We start from the raw sequence: 21,286 nt of genomic DNA, 5'->3' as shown, positions 1-21,286 counted from the left end.
CGCTCACTCTCTATTCCCTGATTTCGGTTAAGTTCCTTTGACTTGTTTGAAATTTGCATTAGAAGTTTGAAATTTATATTTAAAGTTGAAATTTACATTTTAGAATGTTAAAGTTACATTATTAAAGCTTGGAAACCTTCCCCTCGAGCTAGCTTTCGAAAACTATCACTTAGTTAAACCAGGGCTGCCATTACCTTGAGCTGACGGACTTCTCGACGAGAACATTTTTTCCAAGAAAGTGTAAAGGCACCGATTACGATTCACAAACATCGTGAACTTCTTCCAAATTTGTCTTGACTTCCTCAGCCAGTTTAAACTCGAAGGGGTTCGTGGTTACAGGCTGTGGAGTGAAAATAATTTTTTATTCCTAAAACGCAAAAGCAGCCAGCATTACCACAGCCCAGGAATGCTTTACTGGAAACGGCACCAAGAAAAGATAATACAGTGTATCCATAACCACTTCTCCAAAATATCTCCTATTATATCACAGTTGGAAAATCGAAATAATTCTTTGGAACATTCACTTTCTCTGATAGATGAAATTTCAGCAACGTGTTCTTCAGAAACACGGTGTAGCTAAAATTGCGTTCGACAAACTCAGTTAGGTATTACTGAGAATTACCGGTTACAAAACAGTGCGTCAAATTTTTAAAAATCTTTGTTATAGCTGTTATAAAAAAAAGTTAGTGAGTATACTGAGTTCTATGATCAGATCTCTTTCGAAGGAAGATTTGAAAATAAATAAAGTCAGATACTGGAGAGGCATTCGCCAAAGAACTGTCGTGCTTTTCATATGCCCCTGAGACGTCATGCGACGCTAAAAGAACATTTTCACTGTAAAATAAATGTTTCACCGACAGACACAGAAGCTTTACACAACATAATCCCTGAATGACCTTCGCTGTATACTGTTATAGCAATCAACAATGTAGGAATTCTACGAAACAAATAATTTATCAATTTTCGTGTAGTTCTTATTGTTTATTTCGATGCCTACTTTATCCATTTTTTGTATATATTTGCTTCCTTATTTTACTGCTTGACCCTGTTTAGAAATCCGGGCTATTATTATTATTATTATTATTATTATTATTATTATTATTATTATTATTATTATTATTATTATTATTATTTGCTAATGTGGTGACTGGGAATGAGAGGGTAGGGTAGCATGAGACTAATAATGCTCCCAGCTGCATGGTCTGCAGACAACTTGAATGGCTCAGTCCGGAAGCCAGCACATTCCCTCCAAGCAAATGTCTGGGCGGTTCCATGATATACTAACTTTATTTTGCTCTGAATGTATAGAAGCAGGTTACAATAAACCACGACCGTAACAAGCGGAGTGAGATCAATGCAGCTCCTGGTTACTTTTAGTTTTTATTGAGGCCTCGCCCGATACTGTACACTGTGCTGGCCACTCCTACTCGTCCGTCCCTCTCCTCAACGAGAAGTGTGCACTGACGGAAAATAATAATAAAAAAATGCAACACTAGCAAGCTGGAGCCAATTTAGGCTTGGGCACAACATGTGCAGATGGCAGAAATTCTGACTTAAAGGGACATTTAAAACACTGGTTGTTACCACGTAAAAGGATTAAGCTTTATCCCTCGGAGTAAGGACTTTCTTTTTGTGAAAGAATTTTATTAGAAATGTAGTCCGGTTTCATGGCTAAATGTTTAACGTGCTGGCCTTGCTCACAGGGATCCCGGGTTCGATTTCCGGCAGGGTCGGGAATTTTAACCATCATTGTTTAATTTGGCTGGCACGGCGGATGGCTGTATGTGTCGTCTTCATCATCATTTCATCATGATCATCATGGCGCGCAGGTCGCCAACGTGTGTCAAATCGAAAGACCTGCATCTAGCGAGCCGAACATGTCCTCGGACACTCCCGGCACTAAAAGCAATACGCTATTTCATTTTATTAGAAATGTAGGGATTTTAAAACCTTAGCTTATTACTTTCAGTAAGAATGTTACTGATTTTACATCCCACTAACTACTCTTACGGTTTTCGGAGAAGCCGAGGTGCCGGAATTTTGTCCCGGAGGAGTTATTTATCGTGCCAGTAAAAATCTACCGTTACATGACTGACGTACAGTATTTGAGCACCTTTAAATACCACCGGACTGAGCGAGGATCGAACCTGCGAAGTTGGGCTCAGAGGGACAGCGCTCTACCGTCCGAGCAACTCAGTCCGGCGCTTTCTTTTTTTCTTTCTTTCTTTTTTTGTACACGAACAATGCAATATAATTAACAAATGCTGAAATGTAAAAAGTCTTTCTCCCGAAATTTCACACCCCTGTTCTACACTAGAAGATAGCCCGATGATCCGCTTCATGAAGCCCAGGCTCCTTTCGAGAAGAACGCTACACACGACAGAAACATGAGCCAGACGAGAAACTAGAGCCGCAGTTCCCCCACCAATGGGATGATATACTGTTTCATCAGGCTGCCTACTCGAGCATTGTGCCAGCCATTGCGGGTTGAATTTCCAATCCTCACTCCACTCAGCAACAGAGGACCCACACGACGGATACTGTTCAATATTCCCGGGAAAATACCTTCTCAAGGCATTTTCTGAACTGACAGAAAATTCAAGGAGAATAGTAATGATTGTGTAGCGTTGCAATATTTCAAAAGCGAAAATCCGACGCCGTCGCCAAGAAACCTACCTGTGTTAGTGAGATGTTAAAACAACTGAAGTATATGCGCGAACAAATGTTTTCTTCTTTCCTAACCTTTTCCCCTAATTATCTGGGGTCGGCACTGATGTGGATTAAGGGGACATTCTGGAGATAAACAGATAGTTTTACGTAATGCACGGATTTTCCCGAAACTTTGTGGGAATGTCACCTCAAAAAGTAGGGATATTACTAAAATATATTTCATATGCAATTAATAGTTTTCCAAAAAAACGCTTTTTGAAAGGTTTAACTCAATTTTTTCGTGAAATTTCACCAAGATGTAAAGGAAAATTTGGAATTAGGCAGATACTACTTCTTTAAAAATCACCGTGTATTTATTTTTCTTTACATAATTTATACAAAGTGCCTTTACTGGCGGGACCTAGTGTTTACAGTGCACTATGTCTTCCGGTATGGGCTAGAGCAATTTTGTTACTTTCATTGAACTGTCTCAGCTTTATCCTTGGCTTTGACAAAATGAAAGTGACTGAGGTATGAGTGATATTAGTAATGCCATTCCTTCTGCAGCCAGTCCCTGCTATGAATGGTGTGAAAATATTCCCATAGGGTCGGTTGGTGCATGCATTTCAGTGGGCTTGGCAGACTGATATGTAATAGCAACTTCGGCTCGGTGAGGAAAGCAACGGGAAACTACCTCACTCCTCATTTCCCTAGCACGCCTCTTCAGTGATGCCTAGGCCATCTATGACAGCTGATGGCAGAGCTGTTGAGGATCCCACCAGCGGAATCGCTGATGGACTGAACATACATATAAGGAGATATATTGTACTCAAATTTGTGTAATTTCTATGTTCTAAAATTATGTATTTAAAGATCCCTACTACTTGAAAAAAACTGCAATAAAAATTTAATGCATAGGTTTCCTTATATAGTTGTGATACATATACCATACACATTTTGTTACATTTGGCAGAATATTATGGGACAAAACTGGAAATAATACGTAAAATTATAACTGGCGGAAAAATGAAAACAAAGCAGACGCCATATGTCCATTTCTGCTGTGTGCAGCCGGCAAACAGAACATTATTAAAACGATAAATTGTTTGAATTCAATGGAATAACTTCGCGAGAACAAAGAAGAAACTCAATCATTTCAATTTCAGCCATAAACATTTTTTTAGCCAAAATGACCAAAATAGCCCTGTTTTACGGCCGGATGCCTTTTCTAACGCCAACCCTATGTGGAGGGACGAACTGACTACTCCGTATTTCTGTGGCGGTTGGTAGTGTGATTGTTGTGTGTAGGTGAAGATGTGTATTAAGACGATCGCAAACACCCAGCCCCCGTATTAGAGAAATGAACCTAACGTGGTTAAAATCCCTGCACCAGCAGGGAATCGAACACGGGGCCCTTTGAACCGAAGGCCACACTACAGCTGACCACTAACCCAAGGGGCCACACACGAACAAACACCTGCGTAAAAATGGAGTTATTTACAGACCAAAGGTCCATGATGATTTATCCTTGATCCGTATTTGCACTTAGAGCACATTGCAACATAGTGCAATTATTCCAAAATTTTGAAGCGAGATGCACTTTTAAAAACTCGGAACAAGTCTTTGTTACATTCGCCTCCCGTGTGAGCTACGTCAGCATTGCTACTAATTCGTGAGAGCTGTTCTTGTTTACTCTAGTCAAGAGATAACTCTGAATTTTCCAGTTGCCAATTTTTTAAATTTCATACATACATACATACATACATACATACATACATACATACATACATACATACATACATACATACATACATACATACATACATACATACATACATCTTCATTATAGACTTTCAGCGTTCATTATGCAAGTCTCTACGAATTTATTAAACTTCACCACAACCGACTATTTATCACTAGTTATGTGGCCTCGTTTAGTTCTATACCTCTTATCTTTAAATCGTTAGAAACAGAGTCTAATCATCGTATCCTGTGTCCCCCTCTACTTCTCTTACTCTCCATGACCGAGTCCATTATTTTCTTAGGTAACCTATCCTCCTCCAATCGCCTCACATGACCCCACCATCGAAGCCGGGTTATGCGCACAGCTTCATCAACTGAGTGCATTCCTAAATTAGCTTTTATTTCCTCAATAAGAGTACACTCCTGCCATTGTTCCTATCTGTTTGTACCAGCGATCATTCTCGCTACTGTTACTTCTAACTTATGAATAAGGTATCCTGTGTCCGCCCAACTTTTACTCCCGTATAAGAAAGCTGGTCCGGCCCTACGTCAACAAAGAAGCTGCAAAACAAACACTGATAATGGACCAAGTGTGAAATGTTCTTCGCGCTACTTTTAACACGCTCAGAGAGAAACGAGAAATATCAGTAGATAAAGGTTTCTCTTTTGATGAACAGTTGCCTTGCCTCTGTATTTTTGGGTTGAAAATGAAGAAATATTTTCTAAAGAGAACCATACAAGTTTTACTTGGGCACTTATTGATGAGACCGACTCGAATATCTTTCAAGTGTAATAAAAATTCGAAATATTGCGCCACGTTTCTGCCCGTTGGCAGCACTGTTAAAAGGCTTTAGCCTAAGGAATATTCTACGGGCGGCAGCACCGTGCAGACAAGCAACACCAGTATAATAATGGCCGCCTCACTTCAGTCATGCATGAAAGAAGAACAATGGTCTGTTTTTGGATAGTGATGCATATTTGTCACTGCAGAAACATGGCGGTGCTCTGCGCCATAATACCCATGTAACTGTTGCGATCATCCAAGACCTGAATTTTTAGTGTCTTCCACATCCACCATATTCTCAGAAACTCGCCCCCTAGTGATTGCTACATGTTTGGGCCATTCAAGGAAGCACTGAAAGGAAAGGCGTTCCGTTCGAATGATGATGATCAAGTGACTGCGTACCGTAGACAACCGAGGGATTCTCTCCTAGAGGAATGCATGAAGTGTGTAAGCGCTGGAGAACTTGCACTGAATGCAACGGAGTACACAGAAAATGACACAGTTGTGTACCACTCCCTGCGCAGTAAAATGAACTGATTTTTCCTCTTTTCACAGGTTTTCATTTGACTCGCCCTCGTAGTTTGGAAGGTAATTCGTTGAAACACCACATCTATCAACTAAATACCGTAATCCACTTGTAACATTTCTTTGAAAACTGGCGTATTGCCTGAAAAAATATCATTTGAAGGAGGTTCATCGCTAAGGCTTGCTATCACGTTTTATTACACAAGCTAAAGAAGTTGAGAGTCAGCCAGAGCCTTGCATAATAGTCCATTTTAGTGAAGTTTGTTGCATGACATATTCTCCCCTAGGTATTAACATTTTAAAAACGATTTAGCTGGTTATGATGTGGAACTGTTCAAGGAAGGGCATCTGCTCCTAAACGTCCTACCAAATCCTAAATTGATCAAAATACACTTAGGAACACATATCAAAAGTGGTGCTATCCACAGGACAGTATTACACATTGCAGAATACATTCAAATATTTGGTCAGAAAAAATCTGAGTTAATATTAGTTTTTTTTTTTTTTTTTGCTAGGGGCTTTACGTCGCACCGACACAGATAGGTCTTATGGCGACGATGGGAGAGGAAAGGCCTAGGAGTTGGAAGGTAGCGGCCGTGGCCTTAATTAAGGTACAGCCCCAGCATTTGCCTGGTGTGAAAATGGGAAACCACGGAAAACCATTTTCAGGGCTGCCGATAGTGGGATTCGAACCTACTATCTCCCAGATGCAAGCTCACAGCCGCGCGCCTCTACGCGCACGGCCAACTCGCCCGGTTTAATATTAGTTGAGGTAAGTGCAGAGTGCTTTGCTTTGTAGAAACAGCTGCTTTTTTAAGACTTGGTCAAAAAATGAACTATCGTCCAAATTTTTCGTAGTATTACATCAATACGAACACTTCCTTGCCAGTCCTAGCCATCCTAGCCTAGTCCTAACTCATCGTCGTTTCAAGACCTGTCTGGTTGTGAGAGGGTGCAACGTAAAAGAACATAGCAAAAAATAAAAAATGGACTTCTTCAACAGTTAGAAATACTGCATGTCGCTCTTCTTCATTGGCATAGTTATTTTCTTATTTATTTATGTATTTATTATTTTAAACTATCCATTTTATTTACAAACAAGATATCAGACTGGCTTTTTCATCTAATGTAGTAAGCTGTTATGTTTTGTGTGTCTACCTGTTCAGTAGACGATTTTCTAGGAAGTTACGAGAGTATGAATGCGATTCTTCGGTCCTAAGTTCTTAAAATTATTATCTGTAAGTTAATACCTATGAACAAACAAAATTCTTCAATAGAAGTCAACTTTGCATAGAAATATGGCTATACAAGAAGATTCTTAACAATTTGCTTTACGTCGCACCGACGTAGATAGGTCTTAAGGCGGCGATGAGATAGGAAAGGTCTAGGAGTGGGGAGGATGCGGCCGTAGCCTTAATTAAGGTACACCCCCAGCATTTGCCTGGAGTGAAAATGGGAAACCACGGAAAACGATCTCCAGGGCCGCCGACAGTGGGGTTCGAAACCACTATCTCCCGGATGCAAGCTCACAGCTGCACGCCCTTAACCGCACGTCCAACTCACCCAGTACAAGAAAGTTCAATCCTTTCTTAAAATGATTATCTGCAAGTTAATGGCTATGAACAAGCTAAGTTCTTAGAAATAAATTAACTTAACAGCCCCAGCGTTTACGTGGTGTCAAAATGGGAAACCGCGGAAAACCATCTTCAGGGCTGCCAACAGTGGAGTTCGAACCCACTATCTCCCGTATGCATGCTCAGAGCTGCGGGCCCCTAACGGCACGCCTAACTCGCTCGGTATACAAGAAAGTAAAATGTCTGTTTTATATGAGCTTTCATTATTATATTTTACCTGCATAATCACTATAACATAAGATACGGAATAGATTTCTGAACATTCTTCTCAAGTAGAGTTTTGTGCTCAATGTATCTCAAATTAAAAGTTTTGCTTGCAGCTTGTAGTGAGCAACCTTGATCTTCACTTGAAGCATAACAGCAAACAAAGGTCTGCGATACATTTCGCGTGTAATGAGAGAAATAACAACGAAGTTGAATGTTGTCCGCAGAGCGGGACTAAGCGGTACGAAGTAACAAAGCCTTTTGTATAAATCCAACACAAATGTTTAAGCACGCGTACTCTCACAAGCACACACTTATGAATACATACACGGCAAAAACATATGTTTAGTTAACATTTTCGACGTATTGTCTGAAAATAATATTGCTGTAAATATAAAACTTCAAAGAACACAGAATTCTATGCGCTGAGTCCGTTGTATTAGGTTTAAAAATGGAAGTGAATCCGTTAATACGGTGATCCTCCTTCATGTGTTTCAATATATCTTGCAGATCCTACTTTTTCTCCTACGTAATTGGAAGACCGTCTAGATATATAGAAACCAAGTCAAAAATGAAAAATCGCTGAAAGCCTGCAATCTAATATCTTGGAAATTTAAAATACGTAAAATGATTATGATATGAAAATTAACCTTTTTCAAGACTAAAGTGATGTCAGTACGAAAGAAATCTAAAAAGAATAGAATGTCAGGTTGGGAATACAAAGCTGGAACAGGTAGATCATTTCAAGTACTTAGGACGTGTTTTCTCCCAGGATGGCAGTATAGTGAGACTGGCCGGGCTGCGTGGCTCAGACGGTTGAGGATCTGGCCTTTTGACCCCAACTTGGTAGGTTCGATCCTGGCTCAATCCGGTGGTATTTGAAGGTTCTCAAATACATCACCCCCGTTTCGGTAGATTTTCTGGCACGTAAAATAACTCATGCGGGACTAAATTCCGGCACCTCGGCGTCTCCGAAAACCATCCAAAGTAGTTAGTGGGACGTAAAAAACAATAACTTTAATACTTAGTAAGTGAAATTGAATCGAGGTGCAGCAAAGCTAATGCAGTGAGTTCGCAGTTGCGATCAACAGTATTCTGTAAAAAGGAAGTCAGCAAGTCAGCTCCCGGACGGAAGTATCTTTACACCGGTCTGTTTTCAGATTAACTTTGGTTTACGGGAGTGAAAGCTGGGTGGACTCAGGATATCTTACTTATAAAGTTGGAAGTAACAGACTTCAAAGTAACGAGAATGATCGCTGGTACAAACAGATGGGAACAATGGCAAGTGGGTACTTCGAGTGAGAAGATAAAGCCTAAGCTGGGAATGAAATCGGTGGATGAAGCGGTACGCACAAACCGACTTCGATGGTCATGAGAAGCGAATGTAGGAGGATAGGTAATCTAGGAGAATATTGGACTCTGCTATGGAGGGTAAGAGAAGTAGATGGAGGCCAAGACGACAATGGTTAGAAGCAGTTTCTAATGAGTTAAAGCTAAGAGGAATAGAACTAAACGAGGCCAAAGAACTAGTTACAAATATAGGATTGTGACGGCATTTAGTAAATTCTCAGAGGCTTGCAAACTGAACGCTAAAATGCATAAAACTCTATTATGAAGATGTATGTATGTATGTATGTATGTATGTATGTATGTATGTATGTATGTATAAATCGAAATATGGCCGAACGTCGCAAAAGCCGACTGAGCTATAGCCTCTCAGCAAGGCTAAGTAGCTCAGACGCTAGATCTCTGGCTCTGTGAGATCAAGCTGGCTGGTTCGATTCCAGCTCAGTCCGATGTTATTTAAAGGTGCCCTAAAATGCCAGGCTAGTGATTATAGATTTACCGGCTAATAGAAGACCTCCCGCAAGACAAAATTCTGACACATCGGCGTCCCTGAAAACCGTAAACGTAGTTAGTGAGATGGAAAATAAATAAAATTATTATTATTATTATTATTATTATTATTATTATTATTATTATTATTATTATTATTATTATAGCCTCCAGCCCGCCTGGTGGCCACGATCGTTAGGGCGTGACGTCTATAAATGGTCTGCCACTGTGGTTAGCAGGTTCGAGTCCCGCTGGTCGAAAAAAAATCACCATCATCATGTTGGCCGGCAGGGTAGGGGAGGTAGTGGTGGTACCTATACAATTTGCAATCACTAGATTGCTTGCCAGAAGCCTGGATTCAATTCCAAATTTCTACGCAGTGTAGATATAAAGGAGCACACATGACGCTGTTAATGGTGATTTGTCTGTTGGATGGCGACCTGGCGACTTGAGCAGACCTCTTGGTGCTATTCGTCAGGAGTAAGCTTTGTGCCGGCACCGGGTTTCACCCTCTCCTTTCCTATCATATGTCATTCATTTCATCTCATTACTCCTCTGCTGAGGTTGACGTCAGGAAGGGCATTCGGTCGTAAAAATTATCTACGAATATTCATCTCACTTCACACCCGACCCCGTACAAAAACGAGACAAATGTTGGACATACATTATTATAACCTCCTGCTTTTCGCACCTGCGGGCAGCTGTGAGCTTGCATTCGGAAGATCGTGGGTTCGAACCTCACTGTCGTTTTCGCACCGTAACCATTTACGCCATGAAATTGAAACCATATACCTGAAGAAATGGTATTCCCAACAATCGGTTTGGGAACTTTGTGAGTGAGTGAGTGAGTGAGTAGTAGTGGTGGTGGTGGTGGTGGTGGTGGTGGTGGTGGTGGTGGTGGTGGTGGTGGTGGTGGTTATTTTACGAGGAAGTTCAAAACCACAATCTCTTAGCATCAATCAGAGAAAGGAATGGAATAAATCCAACATTTCGAAGAAAGAAGCTACCGGCAAAAGAAAGACTAGGTCCACGAAGGGAATGAGAATAAGAGGCTCCCTAGACCTCATAAACCTAATACCACCGGGATTGGAAGTGAATAAAAGTTAACTAAGGAAGGTCGGACATAAATAACGAAAGTCCTGAAGGAATACCAGACTTAGCTAGGGGTCCCTGGTCACCATCACACCCTCTCCCCACCCCTGCCCCAACTGGTAAATCCTAGAGTCGCCTCTTACGACAGGCAATTGCTAGTCGTTACAAAGGTTTTACCATGTGCTCCCTCAATAAAGCTGACGATTACGAGAACTGACGCTTCCAAGCAGGCCAACGACATAATCACACACTTAACAGCTGCTTTCAACATAATAACAGCGGCCCACGAACTGCTGGCGTAAATTGAAAGGTTCCTCTTTCAAGTGATTTTCAGTAAAGAATAGTAATATAAAAACGTTGAAAGAAACACAGCAATAATTTCACATAATTTGGTTGGGTAACTGTCAAGTTCACTATAATCCTTCCCTGCTACTATATAATGTGCAACAGCAGAACGAGTACTTGAACAATAGCAAAACATACCTATAACTAAGATACTTTACGTTTCGCTGCAACAAGAGAATTGAACAATACTATGCAACGTATATTAACAAAAATTACAAAGCATAATGTTGGATGCGGTCATTGTTTCCTTTTATTTTTACTATACAGTTAAGACATTAGGAAAGTAATAGCGCCATATATACAGTCACTCAAAAAATGAGCGCGTGGTATTGTGTCAGTTTCTTGCAAGTACGCTTTCCTAAGAAACAAGTGAACTTTTCTTTTTCAAGTTGCCTTACGTCGTACCGACGACGACGATGAGCTAGGAATGGGAAGGAAACGCCCGTGGCCATTAATTAAGGTACAGCCCCAGCAATTGCTTGCGGTGAAAATGAGAAACGAGGGGAAACTATTTTCAGAACTGCCGACAGTAGGGTTCGAACCCACTATCTCCCGAATGCAAGCCCAAAGCTCCGCGGCCCTATCCGTACGGCCAACTCGCTCGGTAACAATTGAACCCATAGATATAATGCCCGCAATTTTTTTGTCCCCTTGTTTGAGCAACACTCTTGAGCGCAAGGTATTGTGTAAGTTCCTTGCAAGTAGTGTACACACTTCTCGGAAACAAACGAAACTATAGATTTCATGAGCTTCTTCTTTTTCGAGTGACTATTTCTATTCACAATAAATGATTTATTTTGTCGTTGATAGTTTCTTTAAAGCTTTGCGAATTGCTTTACGTCGCACCGACACAGATAGGTCTTATGGCGACGATGGGACAGGGAAGGCCTAGGAATGGGAAAGAATCGGCTGTGGCCTTAATTAAAGTACAGCCCCAGCATTTGCCTGGTGTGAAAATGGCAAACCACGGAAAACCATCTTCAGGGCTGCAGACAGTGGGGTTCGAGCTCACAGCTGCGCGCCCCTAACCGCTCGGCCAACTCGCCCGATCTTTAAAGCTTTAATATCCACTCTGACATATTAAAGGAGAGTCCTTTCCAGTGTCGAAAGGAAACAGCCTTATGGTACAATATAAAACTATGTTTCTTCTAAATATGCCTACGAAGGGACACGATATTAAATTTTTTCGTTTAGAGTGCTTCTTGATGTTTATTCACCAATCACGTAATAATAATAGGCCTAATCGGCGAAATTAAAAACGATCTGAAATTGGCACGAATCACACAAGAAGATATCCAAAACGGGAAGATTTTTGGATCAAATTTCACAAATGGCAAGTTGAACAAGAGGAGAAATCTCCGGGGGCCACACGCTATTTATTAATTACTAAAATAAAGAACAAGTTTCGTTAGTTTACAAAACTGTGGGTGTATATTGCTGTTTCTATTGTATATCAATAAACGACGAAATCGAAAAACTAAAATACAGTCCAATCCTTCGGAGAGACCTGCTGCAGAATTAACCAAATAAAGTTAAAATCCCCGACCCAGCCGGGAATCGAACCCGGGATTTCTTGGACCGAAGACCAGCACTCTAACCATTACGTCGTAGAGCCGGACTTTGCTTAACTATGTACTGTAATTATAACGGGTAACTGAGGTGGTGAACTGGCAACCTGAGAACGTCTTCCATGACAATTTAAATAGGATTTCAATACAGGGGTTATTTTATGCTTCATTACGCGGATTATCCGTCCACCCACACTTGCTGTGAACTGATCACAAACAAAGCCAGGCACCACGAACCAGCCTATTTTCATCTATGCACAAGCAAAATTTTCCCTCATATCTAGCAGTTATCTCGACTATTATACGACATACTGTGTTAGCACTCTTATCCGCCAGTGGTTAGGAATTGTGAACGACGTGAAGGTACGGATTTATACCGCTATAATGCAACTCAAAGATGTAATAATAATAATAATAATAATAATAATAATAATAATAATAATAATAATAATTTTATGGACATCTAGCACGAATGGATGACTCACGACTGACTAAGAAGATATTTCTTATTATCAATGGAAACCGACAATCCAAAGCTCGCTGGCTAGTGGATGCACAAAAGGACCTCGCAGAAGTCGACGTTGATCCAATGGCAACCACAAGGAATACATACAGACAAAAGATCAACAGCCATAAATTTGCACCCAAGAATCCATCTGAGAAAAGCTTGAAACTCAAAAACTCATGGACACAAGAAAGACGGCAGGCCCATAGTGAAAGGATGAGGAAGTTTTGGGAAGATAAGAAGAACAAGAAGATGAAGAATACCAGTGCTATTCAATGGTTCCACGTGCTCCTTAAGGGGCTAAACGAATGTATATATATATAATAATAATAATAATAATAATAATAATAATAATATCTATAACAAAAGATCTATATCTCTGAATGCAAAAATCAAACACTATTGCTCTGTCATCCGGCCAGAGACTCTATATGCAGCGGAATGTCTCACCATGAACAAAAAAAGGCATGATGGAGAAATTGGAGGCCAAGGAAAGAGAGATTTTGAGGAAAATCTCAGGTTCAGTCAAAGACAACGGAGAGTTTAGGAGACGGCACAACCGTTGTTGTACTCGTATGTGGAGAAAATAACCGACGTGATGCGAAAAAGGAGGATTACATTTTATGGACACATGGCCCGAATGAAGTCAACACGGTTAACCAACCGCATTTTCACTTTCCTCCAAGAGAAAAAGGCAAAGGGGGCATGGTTCAGTGAGGTACAGAAAGATCTGCAGGAGATTGGGATCTCATTTGAAGATATCCAGGAGCGTGTCCCATTTAAGAAAAAACTCCAAGAACATCAGAGTTTCCAACCAAAGCCGAAGATGAAAACAGGAAAGGCATGGACGAAAGAGCGAAAGGAACAACACCGTATACGAATGAAGGAGTACTGGACCAACATTAAAACTCAAGGGAAACAGTTGAAATGACGTGGTCCTTAGTTGGCCGAAACGAAATAATAATAATAATAATAATAATAATAATAATAATAATAATAATAATAATAATAATAATAATAATAATAATAATAATAATAATAATAATAATGGAGCATAATTAGCGTAGTGTCAGGTGCTGGCTTTTCCGGTCAAACCCGGATTGAAATTTTTACCACAAATATTCTCTGGTGACAGAAGGGGCTTCCGGCCTTGAACTCCTGCTCAAAACCCAAAATGAAGGTGGCTTCTAAAGAACTGGATAAGCTGAAGTAAGATTTTTTTGTCCAGCTTTTTCTTCTTCAACATTGTGTGAAAAAAATAATATTAGTATAGAAATTGTAAGATAAAGAGTAAGTTAGCTGGACGATGTTTCACTACAATAGTGGTATAACTGGATGGAAGAGGAAAGCAAATGATCAAAGCAAATAGGCAAGCGTTGTTTTTGGAAACGAGTAATGCTACTACTTCGTGTTTTATAGCCTTCCAAAAACTATCGGCCTTAGAGGATATTCTCTAACCTACCAGAAATCAACTCACCACATTTGTCTCAAATTTAAGCCCTCGTAAATGCCAAACAACAGTTACAGGATTCAATTCTGAAGCCTTGAGCATAGATAGCGAATGCCAAACCAGCTGCGCCATCCAGCCAAACTATATGAACCGTAATGCCAGCATGTTGGCGTGCAAAGAAACCCTGATGAACACGTCAAGTGTTTCTACGGCTAAATGTTCTCAGCATTCTAATCTGTCTAGTACCCTACGTAGAGGTCTTGCTTCACTTTTAGGTGTTCAAAGTGTATTCATCTAGAGAGGCGCAATCTGTTGGCAGGGAAACTCGAAACTGACACGCAAGTCGCCCACATGGCGCCTTCTCCAAAAAGCGGCCATACGATGATATTTAACAAGACAAATAGATATATTAACTTACGGAACATATGTTTGTGGTCGCACGCTTTGCCAGTCATGGAATATTATACTTAATTTCTCATTATTTTGAAAGAGATATTGTGAAGGTCTGAAAAGTTTCAGACATTGGAACAAAGAACTCTAATAGAAGCGAAATGTTGCCAGAAGTAAGTTAATTTTGTCCCTGAGTATAGTACAATAATACCAACGAAAGGGGTAGTCCTCGCAGTCATTACAGAAAGCGGCAGCACTTGAGCGAGCTAGCTTGCTGTCTGGTTGTGGCCATTTATCTCAGGCTTTATGCCGCTCAGACGCAATGAATATGTAAATAACTTGCGGCTCACCACTTACACACAGCACCTTCTCAACAACTAGGTCCGAACGTACAAACTGTAATTCGATATCCACGAGAGTGGTAAATGTACGACTAGGCAGTGGGTGTAGCCATCTTCAATATTAAGGTCCGAAGCCAGCCTCTGAATAGAAATAAAAGATTGAAAGAACGCTTCCTTCGCGTCTATCTCCCATATTTAAAGACTTCCCCAGTTATTTGACCTTATTTTAGGGCGTAAGGGTATATTCATCAAGTTCTATACTTTGAAGTGGTGGGTAGGAATACCGTTTGATGATAAGCTCAACGAACAAAAAATTATTCATCCTAGTGCGCACGCACAGGTGGATCGTTAAGCCTGTACAGATGGCAAAGCGAACGAGTCCCGTGCTCAACCTCACACGCACTGCCTCTACCTGATCATAAGACAGTAGCGATCAGTGAGACATTGATGTTTCAAACGGACAGTGTACGTCAACCAGGGTAGATGTAAGCATGTGACATAGTGGCACAAAGAGGCAATCATGTTTCGCCGTGCCCATGGCCATACGGTACGTGAAGTTGCTGGATTTGTCGGCATTTCGCAGCGGACTGTTCAACGTGTCTGCAGGCAGTGATGTACTACACGTGGCCACGAAACAAGACGTCAGAATTGTGGTCACAAAGAGATCCTGACTGAGAGGGACCGGAGACGCGTTTCACGGCTTTTGAATCAAAATCCGGACAGGAACTGCTGCACTACGTAAATGAAGCCCATCCCAAAATTTTAGGGATAGAACATTGCGACGGGAACTGCATGCAATGAACATTCGGAGTCGGTCACCTCGCACGAGGCCACTGCTCACACAGGTATAGTCCGCACACTTTATGTTGGTGCATTTGTGTACGGGATGGAGGAGTAAGGAGGGAGGTGTCCCGGTATCGATAGTGCTACCAACCGAAGGAAAATGAAATCTGAATTGAATCGAGAATATGATCGATCGATACGAAGTTTCTAAACCGTTATCATCTTAAGCCAACAACTATGTCACATACACATTATATAACATTATAAAACATTTCTCGATGCGAATCTTGTTCCTAGCATGAATTCTATACTTTGGCTTTGTTGTGTAAACAACAACAGTACTAGTACGTAATGTGTACGCCAGATGTCGCACAACGATGCTTAAGCGATTCATAGTTTGTGTTTCAAAGGTTGCCAGTACGAATCTCGAAGATCGCCGAGGTCGACCGATTCAGCACTAGGGTGTAAATGCACCAACATAAAGTGTGCGGATAATAGGCCTACATAAAGCTACGCGTCTTCAATCATGGAACATGGACAGTAGCTGACTGGGGGAAGGTAATGTGGTCTGACAAATCACGTTTATGCCCGTATTCCAAAGACGCACGGCGTCGAAAACACCGAAGGCCAAATGAAGCATTTCATCCTGAATATGTGCTAGGTCAGGTTCAAGCCGGAGGTGGGTCTGTGATATTTTGTATCATGCACTGGGCCCGCTCACTGAGGTGACCACTAACAAGAACCAGCATGTTTATTTAAACATTCTGGATGATCAGGTGTTGCCTTTCAGTCAACATCTACATGATGAGTGTGCTACTGACACTCCGATTTTTCAAGATGACAACAGCAAAGTTCACTGGGCTGGACGCATATGTGACTGGTTTCATGAACACTCACCCATCCTATTACATCTCGATTGGCCTGCAAAATCACCTGACTTGAACCCCATTGAAAATCTGTGGGGCACGTTGGAACAGCGGGGAAAACGCGACATCAGCATCCCTGCAGTTTGGTGGAATTGCGCGATCAAATCCTCAGCGAGTGGATTAATCCGGATGCGACGTACGTGCACAACCTTGTGGACTCCGTTCCTAACCGAATCCAGGCGGTTATCAAGTCCAGAAGCTGAGTTACACGCTATTAAATGATGCTTGTAATGATCTATCCAGGGGTGACTAATTTTTTGTCCGGTGGACTTAGTTTGATGCTTATATTACGTGATAAGTCAACAAACCTTTATCTCAGTGCCTTATGAGCCTTAATGCACTCAAAAATTTAGTATAGTACGCGCACTTTTCAGTGATAGATTTTTGTACTCGGTTGAGGAGTAAGAAGGGAGCACTGCCAGTTCCGGTAGTACTGCCAACTGAATGAAAATGAAATCTGAATTGAATGGATAATATGATCGATCGATATGAATTTTCTACACCTTTGTTATCTTACGCCAAAAACTGTGTCACCCACACAATATATAATACTATATAACATTTCCCGATGCGAAACGTGTTCCTAGCATGAATTCTATAGTTTGGCTTTGCTGTGTAAACAACAACAGTACGAGTACTTAAAGTGTACGCCAGATGTCGCACAGCGATGATAAGCGATTCTTAGTTTGTGTTTCAAAGGTTGCCAATACGAATCTCGAACATAACCGAAGTCGACCGATTCAGCACTAGGGTGTAAATCTATCGCTAAAAAAGTGCGCAGATAGTACATTTTATTTCTACTGAAGCCGTATCACAGCACTTCGCAAAATATTCAACAATCGCCTATTTTACTCCGAGGATTTTTGAGGGTAAATTAGTGTCTTTAAAAAAAATCGTATTACTCGACGAATGCTATCATCCATCGAGAGCCGGGTTGAATAGTTCAGACAACAGAGCATTGAACTTCTGAGCTTAAGGAAGTAGGTTCAATACAGACATGTCTTACGGCGACGACGGGATAGAAAAAGGCTACGACTGGGAGGGAAGCGCCTGTGGTCTTAATAGCTAGGATGTAGCCCCAGCATCTGGTATGAAAATGGGAATTATCACCATCATCATCATCGTCGTCGTCATCGTCGAATGAGAGTGTGACAGCAGGGTGATATCCTCATTGGCTTCTCACTAAGGTAACTAACTAAGCTTCGAATCCTGACCAATACATGTAAGGTAAGGGTTATTCTGCACGAAGGCAGGTCCGAACCTCCGCAGAGGCGTTCATGAGCCGGAATTTACGTGCGACCAATACATGTAGTATCTTTAAAATTACATTCATGATGTCCCTATGGGAGCCCCACTATCATCAATTAATCAACAGTCACGTAAAGCTACAGGCTTGCTTGCTTCCTTTCCGTGCCTTTATTCTATCGTTCAAGCAATTTCAACAGAACTGAATTGGAGCGGTGATGAAAAAGTAATCCAATCCCTTTTTATAGTGTTGATATCATAGTCATTAGAAGAATTTTGCAGAGATAGAAACAAGTAAAAGTAGGATGTCGCGACGTATGATTTATGTTGGATCGCAGTCAACTTTACGCGGATAAAGGAACGACTGTGAGTCTTTGCATTGGCGAAACACAGCGCTTTCTCTGTACGCTTCTTCTGGCATAGTATGCAGGAGCTTAAATAACGGCTAACTAGACTGGCTGATATCCGCTGTTGCAGAAAGAAAGATGTGAACATTTGTCTTGTTAGTACGTTTATTTTGTACGAGAGTTATCGTAACACGAAGTTCACCGGGCGACTTGGCCGTGCGGTTAGGGGCGCGCAGCTGTGAGCTTGCATCCAGGATATAGTGGGTTCGAATCCCACTGTCGTCAGCCCTAAAGATGGTTTTCCGTGGTTTCCCATTTTCACACCAGACAAATGCTGGGGCCGTACCTTAATTAAGGCTACGGCCGCTTCCTTCCCATTCCTAAGCCTTTCCTATCCCATCGTCGCCGTAAGACCTATCTGTGTCGGTGCGACGTAAAGCAAACAGCAAAAAAACAAAAACAAAAGAAGTTCACATGTGAAGAATTATTGTAGAATATAACAGAATACGCCCATCCCCTAGTTCCGGATCACCTGAAACTGGTGAGAGAGCACTCATTTCGATATAAATAATTATAATTTCGTATGGCTATTTCTACCCGAGTGCAGATCTTATAAGGCAGGCCCTCCGATGAGGGTTGGGCGGCATCGCCACGTGTAGGTAACTGCATGTTACTGTGGTGGAGAACAGTGTTATGTGTGGTGTGTGAGTTGCAGGGATGTTGGGGATAGCACAAACATCCAGCCCCAAGCCACTGGAATTAACCAATGAAGGTTAAAATTCCCGACCAGGCCGGGAATCGAACCCGGCAACCTCTGAACCGAAGGCCAGTACGCTGACCATTCAGCCAACGAGCCGGACATTCATTCCGATACATGCATTACATTTTACTCTTATAATTATTTAACGATTATTACACTAAATATGGTCCGACTCATTCATTGGCTGAATGGCCAGCGTTGAGGCTTTCGGTTCAGAGGGTCCCGGATTCGATTCACGGCTGGGTCGGGGATTTTAATGACTAATTCTTTTGGCCCGGGGACTGGGTGTTGTGTTTGTCCCAACACTTTCCTCATCATGTTCAGACAACACACTACACTACCAACCACCACAGAAACACGCAATGGCCATTTCATCCCTGCATGTATGGTTGGCGTCAGGAAGGGCATCCGGCGATAAAACACGGCCAAAGCCATATGCGCGACAAAGTTCGCTCCCGCGACCCCACAGGTGTGGGAAAAGCGGTATAAAAAGAAGAAGAAGACTACACTAAATATAATATACTTTGTCCTAGACGTTAACAATGCTATACCGTCTAGCAGAACATGTATCTTCCCCTTCCTTGGTTTATTTTATGCTTACTTTTGTGTCACAAGTCTTAAGGAGTGAAAATGAAAACCTACAACCTGTTTTCCAGGGATGGAATGAATGAATCTCCCCCATCTTGCGGCGAGGATAGGAATTGTGCCGGCTGCCGAGGCCTGTCGCACTCCTCTGGGGCAATGATTAATGACTGACAGATGAAATGAAATGATAGTGGAGAGTGTTGCTGGAATGAAAGATAACAGGGAAAACCGGAGTACCCGGAGAAATACCCGTCCCGCCACCGCTTTGTTCTCATGGAGTATCCATCCTACCATAAACAACATGCCTTACGACAACTGAATGAGTGGATGACTGCATTAATTTGTAAATTGATGGTTTCATGTTTGAATTGTAATGGACTGCATTGAGCATTCCATTATAAGTGAGATAATGACAGCCTAAATGAATGAGTGCATAAATGAATGGACTGGATTCCAAGTCCTCTCTCCCAGTCGCAGATAATTACCGGCCGAGTTGGCCGTGCGGTTAGGGGCGTGCGACTGTGAGCTTGCATCCGGGAGATAGTGGGTTCGAACCCCTCTGTCGGCAGCCCTGAAGATTGTTTTCTGTGGTTTCCCATTTTCACACCAGGCAAATGCTGTGGCTGTACCTTAATTAAGACCACGGCCGCTTCTTTACCATTCCTAGGGCTTTCCTATCCCTTCGTCGCCATAAGACCTATCTGTGTCGGTGCGACGTAAAGCCAATTGTGAAATAACTACCAACTGCGGAGAAAGTTTCGCGCTTGATTGAGAATTGATGAAGTAACTTGAAGTTCGCATATGATACAGTATTTATTTCAAAGTAATTTCAGTTCATAACAAACTGACTCAAGAGAACTCAGTTCAGAGCACAAAAGTAACGTATTTCTGATATGCATAGTTTAAAAATTACCTCAGAGGTCTTCATGAAATAATATAAAACTGTTACCAGTCACAAGTTTTATTAAATAATGTATTTCTCAACGAGCTTCAGAGACTCTGCTCCTCCATGGTAAGGTACTAAAAATGGTGAGATATAAAATAAGTATGCATCAATCCACCATAGCATTGAATCCCTGATGCGCTGATGTATCCCTGGAGTATTAAGCAGTAGCGGCGATTGGGATATAGAAGTCGGGGGGGGGGGGAGGGCAAATTTTTACAGACAACAAAAAGTACGGGGGTTTGCGGAGCGGGGACAGGGAGGTATAATACATCAAAACTTTAAAAAAACTTAAAAACTACAAAATTGTACGATGTTTGATTCTCTCTGAGTGAATTTCGACAGAGAGGTAAAGATTGACAGTTTACCAACTTACAAAGGGCACTTGGAAAGTATTGCAATACGCAAAAACGGTTTGCTGGACACCCCTGTTATGGTGAGGGATGAAAAGAGGGGTGAAAACCGGTCTAGAAGACAGCAAGGCGCGACCTTCACACCAGTTGTTACCAAGCAGTGGGGTTGAAAGCAAGTTAAGATGTCAGTGTGGCCTAAAGGTGAATATCGCCCAATTATCCGCTACAATTTTGCTCGTGGATTAACTATTGACCAGTGCCTGGAGGGATTGACTCCC

Source organism: Anabrus simplex, chromosome 1, assembly GCF_040414725.1.
Source record: "Anabrus simplex isolate iqAnaSimp1 chromosome 1, ASM4041472v1, whole genome shotgun sequence".
Classification (NCBI taxonomy): domain Eukaryota; kingdom Metazoa; phylum Arthropoda; class Insecta; order Orthoptera; family Tettigoniidae; genus Anabrus; species Anabrus simplex.
This window is presented reverse-complemented; position numbering follows the sequence as displayed.